Source organism: Arachis ipaensis, chromosome B08, assembly GCF_000816755.2.
Source record: "Arachis ipaensis cultivar K30076 chromosome B08, Araip1.1, whole genome shotgun sequence".
Taxonomy (NCBI): domain Eukaryota; kingdom Viridiplantae; phylum Streptophyta; class Magnoliopsida; order Fabales; family Fabaceae; genus Arachis; species Arachis ipaensis.
In genome coordinates this window covers 106,397,740-106,407,517 of record NC_029792.2, presented here as the reverse complement: position 1 = coordinate 106,407,517, position 9,778 = coordinate 106,397,740, and positions in this window count along the sequence as shown.

The window sequence follows — 9,778 nt, the reverse complement described above, 5'->3', positions numbered from 1 at the left end:
ATCGTAGTTTTATTTTTTTTTATTTTTTAAATTTAATATCCACCCTTCTCCTCGCACGGAAGAAAATAAATAGAATCCGTGACAGAACGAAAATGAAAACGAAAACGGAAAGCAATTTCCTAAAAGGGGACGAAAGCAAGGGAGAGTCCTTGCCCCCGTGAATACCAATTGCCATCCCTAATCATCAACAGCATTAACACCACCATTCATCTTCCTTTTCTGACATATATCACCACTATCACTCTTTCGCTTCCTTTCGTTTCCATCTTTGCTTCATTGTTGACATTGTTGTTACTATTGTCTCTTCGTCCCTCCATCCCTGCCTCGTTGTTGCTCTCGTTTCTCCTCCTCATTCCAAATTTTACGTCACGAAATATTATCCTCTGTCACTCTCATCTCTCTACCCCTTAACATCTGTCTCACCATTGTCATTGTCATTGTCATACTCTTTCCATCGCTTTCGTTCCTTTACTTTTGCCTTGATGTCGTTGCATTACTACAAGAAAAGAGTTATTTCAACCCTCTTTTTTTTAACAGCCACAGTTAAATGTAAAACTTAATATATATTTTTGACAAAGTATTACAAATGTCAAAATTTTCTATTTTTTTATGAATGATTTGATTGTGAAAAATTATTCTTTAATTTTGACAGTAATTTTTTTTAACTTACTCCATTATTTCTCTTCTTTCCTTAACTCTGTCAAGTTTGGTTTAAAATCGATCATCCACTACTTCATTTTTCATATTCAAAATCTCAGTTTATTCTCTAGTTTCAAGACCTCATCTCATTCTTTAACTTCAAAATCAACGTCGTCCTGTTAGCTCACTACAACAGACGCGGCGGATGCCTGCGCCGAACTTCCTGCGGTGTCACAAACCGCAGCAACTTAGGGTGGATTGCTGCGGTTCATCTCCAAATTAGCCTTCCGACGTCGAATCGATTTGCTTTTATGTCGAACCCACCAAGCCCGCCGCTAACCCCAAACCATCTACTGATATTATAATCCAACTTCGCCTCATTATACCCAAAATTAAGGATCTGAGAAACCCGCCAAAGGAGAGTGCAGAGCGCGTGAAATGCTTCCCTACTCTACCGTGTCCCAATCTGTGACCGTGGAGTCTCGTGGTTGTTGATCCATCCTTCTCCCTCTTGCCATCGACCCTTTCCAGAATCAGATCCGTAGCTCAGATTCTTCATCGCGCGAACTCATAAGGGGCAGAGGCGCGAAACACATCTCCCGGCGCCCATCCTTGCCGCCGTTCTCCTTCGGACACCACTACCAGCTGCATCGTGCTTCCCGTTGCCGGTGGATCCATCGTCAACCAGCTTCGTAGTTTACAATACTGGTATGTATGAAACCCCTCTTTTTTAGTAAGGTTCTAGCCTGTTCTTCGTTTGTTAGCTCTGTCTCGCATATGAATTTTTCCTTTTTTTTTTCACTAAAATTAACTGGTATCTGAAAGGGTAGATCAAAGGTTTGTGAGGTAATTTTTCAACAATTTTGCTTGAAACCATAAGCCATAGAAATAAATTGGAAGTGACAACTCCTTTCCATGTAGCAGAACCTACCACCCAATTTTGAAGTGTGTAAGTTAATGAATTTGATGATCCCTCAAACTAGAAGCAGATAATTTGTATCAATTATATCTAGAATTATATTCCAAAATAATGAATCCTATTATCAAATATCAATGAAATAAAATACTTGTTTGAATTTGAATACTATATCTATCCAAAGCTCTCAGTTTTTTCATCTAACTCATAAGAGATGTGATAAGAACTTGGAGTGCTGATAAATGGCAAAGCAGTACAAAGTTGCATTTTCAATGACTTGGACATGTAAGAGTTTATCTCATGGTGGTGGTGGCTAATACTGGCAATGTCAGATTGCATGAACGTTGAGACTGGAATGGCTGGATGAGCAATAGCTGCATATGTAATGGAATGGTCAAGTTTAGACCAATAAGAAACACAAGCTGGTTGCCAAATATCCCGATCAAGAATCAAGAAGCAAGAATTCTGTTTAGTGTTAATATAACAACAGTTATCCATTATATAAACTGAAATTAGTAAATGAAGAAGCTCACCAAAGTAATCCAAGCAAGAAGTATGACATGAGTAGGTGCTTAGTAATGGGCGGTCGCGCCTGCCTATAGAAATTACATGGTAAGATGAGGATACCACATATTACAAATGAAGTGAAGTTAAAGTTTGAGTTCTAAAGTTTGATATGTGTAGGACTGTTATCTGAGCAAAGAAATCAAGTATTATATCATCTATAGCATAGTACACTTTTTAGGATTATTACTCTTGTTTCTCAGTTCCTGTTATCTCATTATTACCTATTTCTCATCCCAATACACTTACCAATTACTCATATATCTACAAACAACACAACTCCTGCTACTATTCACAATCGAAAGGCCTAGGCTACCAAATGAAGTCAATGTTAAGAGTAAAGAAAAATGATGAAAGGACTAAGATGCAACATTGGCCCAGTTAAAAATATTTCTTTTATCCCTTAAATATTTCCTTCTATCCCCTAACTATGTAGAAATATTTTCTATTAATATGCAAGATTATAACCCCCATATTCCTGCTTTAGAATTCTTAGTTACTAAGTTTAGCTTTTGTGTTTTGTTAATCACATTTTTGTTTCCTCTTGCTCTGTTCCAGACCTTAGCACAAAAATCAGTACTCTGTTCAAGACCTTAGTAAGTTTAGCTTTTCTGTTACTTCATTGACCGAGCTTGTTCCCTAAGATTGTGTTGGAGTTCTAGCACTGTTAGTATTTCAAATTAGTTCATGATTACTTCAATTTGTACTATTTTGTTCGCCTTAGTATTAATCTTTGATTTGGTAAAATAATATGACTAGTTGATCTGTTTATGTAGCCTTATATTAAGTTGAAAGTGAGGAAGTTTTGTCTGGTTGGTCTAAACAGAACACATAAAGGTGTATCTTTTTGAGACTCATAGAGGCTTTATTTTGGGGTATACTAATCAATTTGTGTTCACTTTTTATGACCAAGTGTTGTAGTTTTTCTAATGGTGTAGTTGATGATAGTGCAGCGGTATGCTAGTCACAAGTGAAATATTTTACATCAACCTTGTTTGATATTAATATATGAACGATGATATAATAAAGCTACTGATTAGACTTCTTACTATATTTTTATTCACTTGTTATCTATTTGATGATATTAGAAGCTATGGATTGTTCATTCATTGTTTCTTTAACTATAACTTCTTGCTGATATCTATTTGATGAGGTTTTATTATTAATTGATGCAACTTCCTTGTCATTCTTGTTATAATTCTATTTCAAAGAAGATTGGAAGTTATATATAAGGCCATGCTTGTGCCAATGTGGAAGTTATATATATATTATGCCAACTTGTCATGTTTACCAAAGTATCTAATTCCGCATTTGGTATAAAAAGGTCCAAATTGTTGAAGAACAAGTCAGAGCTTCTGTTGAGCACAACCTGGGAGAGCTTATCAGAGCATTACTGCTGGGTTTTTTGACAACAATACAAGGTTCACATAGTACATTCAATGCTGTTAGTTCATCACAGAATTGGAATCAGCTCTGAAATTTTTGTTTGCCTATATGTATTACAGTGTTTAGGACTGAAGAGAACACTTGGAATTCCTCCTGCGTGAGTGCAAGGAAGAGGACGCAGGTACTTGATTACTTGAAAATTACACCATTTTCTGCCTCTGCCTGATACTTCTTGATTCATCTGATAATAAACTGGCTTTAGGATTTGCACTTTCTAGGTTGTACTATAACTTGGTTTGCTTATTGGGAATGAATAGAAATCTTAGCAATATGTGTTTGCGTCATGTCAATGACCAACTCTCCTAAAGTTTTATTCTTGGCAGTATTGCGATATTGTACATGGATTTATTTTGTCTTGGCTGGTGATTATTCTTATCCAACAGAACTGTTGATGAGGTTAATAACTTAGGCTTCATGGTTTATGGTTGTCTATTTTACTGAGATTTTCATTTTCATTAATTAGCCTTTTTTTTCACCTTACTTTTTTCTTGATGAGCATACATGGAACCTAAAAGTATTTAGTATGAGCTTGATTTGTGTCCGTGGTAGGATTCAACAAAATTGTATTTGTCATAACTTCTTTTCTTCGGATGATTCTGTAACATACAACTAGCTTAGGGGTTTGTTATTAGATTTAGTTAGTTCTAATAAAGTAGTGTGAGTTGTGTTCAGGAGGGATCCATAATTTTCCAATTATGCTGTGAATTTAATTAACTATATATTAATTTATATTCCGTAATAGAGAAGGTTGATTAGCCACGGTGTGTTACTAAAAATCTAATAAATAAAAATACCACAAAATGAAAAGGCAATTTAGAAGATGGAAAACAAGGGTTGGAGGTGTTGGAATAAACATGATGTCCACTCGTTTATAACTAACTAATTTGATTTGATTAGTTTAGCTAATGACATTTGAATTAAGGTGATAGTGTAGTATTACAACTCAAAAGCATATTGCTATAATGAGTTCATGTCCGTGGCACGTGCCTCTTTTTGGCATATACCATATCATCATCCCGTTAAGTTATACAAATGAGGTTTTGATCACAAATTCTGAGACACTGCTAAACCATGCAGCTTTGTAACCTATTAAAGATGCTCACCAAAGCATTTTTTAATTTATTTCACTCACGACATGAATAGATTTAAGGCTTTTGTTGTTTTTTTGTGCACTATGATCTGTTATTTATATTTTTGTTTCTTATATTTTTAAACTCTAACTTCTGTCCCCCCTCCCTTTTTTATTTTTTAAAGGAAGCTCTTCTTTTCCATTCCATTTTTTGGCTTTGGAACCAGAAATTCTTTCTTCCAGTAATTTTTTAAAAGTGCAGAATTAGACCATGAGTAAGCAACCTTCCTAATACCATTTATATGCTATCTATTATCTTGGATATAAGTACCTTTATCTCTGTTTCATTTCCAAGTTATTCTCCCATTCTCTCTTTGGGATTACTTATTAAATTAAAATATGTTATTACTCTCCCACTAAATAATTGTGATAAAATTAATATATGCCTTTGGATACTTTGCCCGAATTTTTTTTAAATATTTTCTATTTGTACTTCCTTATTAAAGTTTTATTCATTCGTTTATATGATTTCATTAAAGTAGATATAGATAAGAGTTGGATCTCAAAGCCACGAGGTAGTGTCGAATACAGGGCCGGCTTGAACAAATTTTTGGACTTCGCATTTGCGAATGCATCATCCGATGGGATGATACATTGTCCATGTCCTTCGTGTGGGTTCCGGCTTTTCCAAACTAGAGAGGATGCCTACAATCATCTGTTGATAAAACTGTTTCCTGCTAAGTATACCTTTTGGACACATCACGGGGATAGACGCGTAGGAGAGAGATCTACTGAGACACAAGAAGCTGACCCGTGTAGCGTCTACCGAGATCCAATGCGCGACATGGTTCATAAGGCATTCAACTTTCCAGGTTTTGTTGCCAATGAAGAACACTCAAGCAACGATGATTTTGGGGGGGATGCCGAAGAGTTGCTGTATCTGTACAGCGAACCTAGTCACGTGGCCCATAATTTTGATGAGCTGCTTGAAAATGGAGAGCAGGAATTGTATCCAGAATGCGCAAAATTTTCGAAGCTGGCTTTCTTGGTGAGGCTATATCATATAAAGTGCATGTGCGAAGTGAGCGACAAGGCCTTCGGAATGATACTAGAGCTACTGGGCGAGGCCTTTGAGCATCCAAAGATTCTGGCTTTACTGCACGATGCCAAGAGGATCATACGAAAGCTCGACATTGCGTACAAGAAGATAGATGCATGTCTGAATGACTGCATGCTATATCAGGGCAGCGATCAAGAACTGTCTAGGTGCAAGCGATGTGGGACCTCGAGATGGAAGCAAAAGACTAGGAGGAATTCCATTGTCCGGATCAATATGGTTGTTAAGAAGAATGGGAAGCCGCAGGCAGCGAAGGTTCTTCGTTACTTTCCCTTGTTCCACGACTGCAATGGATGTTCATGTCCAGTAAGACATCTGTTGACATGTTGTGGTACAAAAAAGGTCCTAACTTAGACGGTTTTTTGAGGCATCCAAGGGACGGAGAGGCATGAAAGGCATTTGATAGAGGATATACTGACTTTAGTGGCGATCCGCGCAGCATTCGCTTAGCCTTAGCTAGCGATGGCTTTAATCCCTTCAGAAATCTCAGCTTAAGGTACTCGATTTGGCCCGTGATTCTCATCTCCTACAACCTACCCCCATGGAGTTGTATGAAACCCAGCTCTTTCTTGCTGTCTATGATTATTCCCGGTCCCAAGATGCCTGGTAATGACATAGATGTCTACCTACAGCCCTTGATAGAAGAGATGAAGCAGCTGTGGGGTGGTGTTGATACGTATGACGTTAGTGAGAAAAAATATTCAAGATGCATGCTGTGTTGATGTGGACAATCAGCAATTTCCAGGGTTGGGCAATGACGTTAGGATTTTTTCCAGTAAAGAATTTTATAAAAATAGTCGCGTTGTAGATATAGTCTCTAAACCAATAGAAATCCCTTCGTACAAACGTTTGGTTGTCACAAGTAACAAACCCCTAAATAAATTGATAACCGAAGTATTCAAACCTCGGGTTGTCTTCTCAAGGAACTGCAGGGAAGTATGTTCTTATTATTGGTTATAGAGATTGTAAATTGGGGTTTTGAGAATGAGGAGCGAATGGTTTAATTAGCAATTAAAGTAAATGAAGAACAAGTAATTTAAATGGCAAGTAAAATAAATAAATAACTGTAAATAAACTTTTGGCAAGGTATGAGAAATTAGAGGTCCTATCCTAGTTATCCTTATCAATGATGATGAGAATTGAATCTTAATTCTACTTTGTTAACCTTTACTAAGATAAAGGAAGGTCAAGGGATTAATTGGTTTGATCTTCAAATCCTATTTATTTCCTAAGAAAAGATTGGGATTATTGAAGTTCAATTTAATTAGCAAAGATAACAATTATCATTCATGTTTGAGTTTGATAACTCTTGAGTTACTGATTTCTTAACCAAGACCAAAAGGAGGAAAGTAAATCTACTGGAATAAAAATGTCTTCAGATGGGAGTAACAATAATGTAAATAAAATAAAGCAAGATTAAACTGAAATACCTCAAATAACATTAATTCAAAGATGTAATCTGTAACATGGAAGAATTCATAAATTAAATTGCAAAAGTAAATAAAAGAGAATATTGAACCTGATAAAGAGATAATCCGGAAAGCGAATAAAATCCTAATTCTAAATCCTAATCCTAAAGAGAGAAGAGAGAGGAGAGAACCTCTCTCTAAACTAAATCTAAATCATGAAAACTAACTAAAGTGGAGACTCTCCTTGAATGGATGCATTCCATCACTTCATAACCTCTGGTCTATGCCTTCTGGACTTGGATTTGGGCCAAAAAGGGCTTCAGAATTCGCTATGAGCGTTTTCTGCAATTTCTGGTGCGTAGCCTCTGTCACACGTCCGCGTGGGTCACGTGGTCGCGTCAGTCATGCGACCGCGTCATATGTGTTCTGCTTAAGGCGCGCGGTCGCGTCAGTCATGTGGCCGCGTCGCTGCTTCTTCGCACTTGGCATGCGGCCGCGTCGCCCATGCGATCGCGTGGCTGCCATTTTCTTCAAAAACTCCGTTTTATGCTTTCCTTCCATTTTTGTATGTTTTCTTTCCATCCTTTGAGTCATTCCTGCCTTAGAAGATCTGAAACTACTCAACACACTAATCACGACATCGAATGAAAATAAAGATAATTAAAATAATTAATTTTAAAGCATAGGAAACATGTTTTTCACATACATCACATAATAAGGAAGGGAAAGTAAAACCATGCAATTAATATGAATAAGTGGGTGAAGGATTGAATAAATCACTCAGATTAAGCACAAAATATATCATAAAATATGGGTTTATCAGGCAACTTATTTGGCTGGAATACGTATACTTGGCAAGGTGCAAACGGTTGCTGGTAAAAGAGCACGCGGACAACAGGTTGCATTACAGGATGAGTCTCCTTGGAAAAAGAGGAGTATATTCTTTGAACTCCCATATTGGCAGCACAATTTATTGCGTCACAATCTGGACGTGATGCACATAGAGACAAATGTGTGCGACAACATAATCTACACGATACTGAATGACAGTGGTGAATCCAAGGACAACATCAAAGCTCGAAAAGACCTACAACTGATGAGAATTAGGCGTGAACTCTGGCCACGGGAAGATGGAAAGTATCCTACTGCAATTTTCTCCATGTCGAATTCACAGAAGGATGTCTTTCTTAGGAATTTAAAGAATGTGGTCTTTTCAGATGGTCATTCGAGCAACATATCTCGTTGTGTTGACCTACAGCAGCAAAAACTATCCGGCTTGAAAAGTCACGACAACCACACTCTAATGGAACATCTTCTCCCAATTGCATAGAGGAATGTATTGGAAGCCCCAGTGGCAGTCGTCCTGGCTGATTTCTCAACTTTCTTTCAACGACTATGTAGTAAATCTATTGACCCTCAACAATTTCCTCTCCTATAGGAACATGTGGTCCTCACTCTTTGTAATATGGAGATAATTTTTCCACCATCTTTCTTCACAGTCATGGTACACCTAACCGTGCATCTGGTCGAGGAGGTACGCCTAGGGGCCCGGTGCATTATAGGTGGATATACCCAATCGAAAGGAAACTATAGGTCTAATTTACATTGCTATTATTTTGATAGCTAACAATCTAACACACATATCATGCTCGTAAAGGTACCTATGTCGTCTCAAGCAGTACGTGCGTAATAGCGCAGCACTGGAAGGATCAATTGCCAAGGGCTACTTATCCGATGAGATTCTCACTTTTTGTTCAAGATACCTTGATAATGTTGAGAGCAGGATCAATCGACCATTGCGTGTTGATGATCGACCGAGCGAAGATCTGACTAATAACGTGACAAGCATGTTCCCACTGATTGGTGAAGCCTTAACTGCCTTCTCCATACTTTACTCCTAACTTATTTACTTGCTCTTTTAATATTCTTTATATTGTTTAATGTTTTTTGAACACCAAAAACTTGATGCAGAATTTATAACCACAAACTAACCGGCAAGTGCACTAGGTCGTACCAAGTAATACCTCAGGTGAGTGAGGGTCGATCCCACGAGGATTGACGGACTAAGCAACAATGATTGAGTGATTGGCTTAGTTAGACAAACAGAAAATAGTGTTTTGGTGTTCAAAAGACATTAAACAATATAAAGAATATTAAAAGAGCAAGTAAATAAGTTGGGAGTAAAGTATGGAGAAGGCAGTTAAGGCTTCAGAGTTATCTATTTTCCGGATTGATTTTTCTTATTAATTTATTTTAATCATGCAAGATTTAATTCATGGCAAACTATATGTGACTAGACCCTAATTCCTTAGACCTTCCTAGTCTCCTTTAAAATTCATCAACTGCGAATTCCTTGGTCAATTAATTCCAATTAGAGGGTGAAGCTTAATTCTAGTTTATATGCCACAGAAATCCTAATTACCCAAATATAAAAGGATTATATGTCACGTATCCCGTTAAATCCAAATAATTAAAATTTAGGAGAATTTGTTTTCAAGCTGTTGTTCAAGTAAAGAGCTTTTCTAAGTTATTCAATAACTCAATTAGAACATGGGTCATACTTTCGTTCCACCCAAGTTCATAAAATAAAGAATGAAAACAATTCTTGAAACATAAAT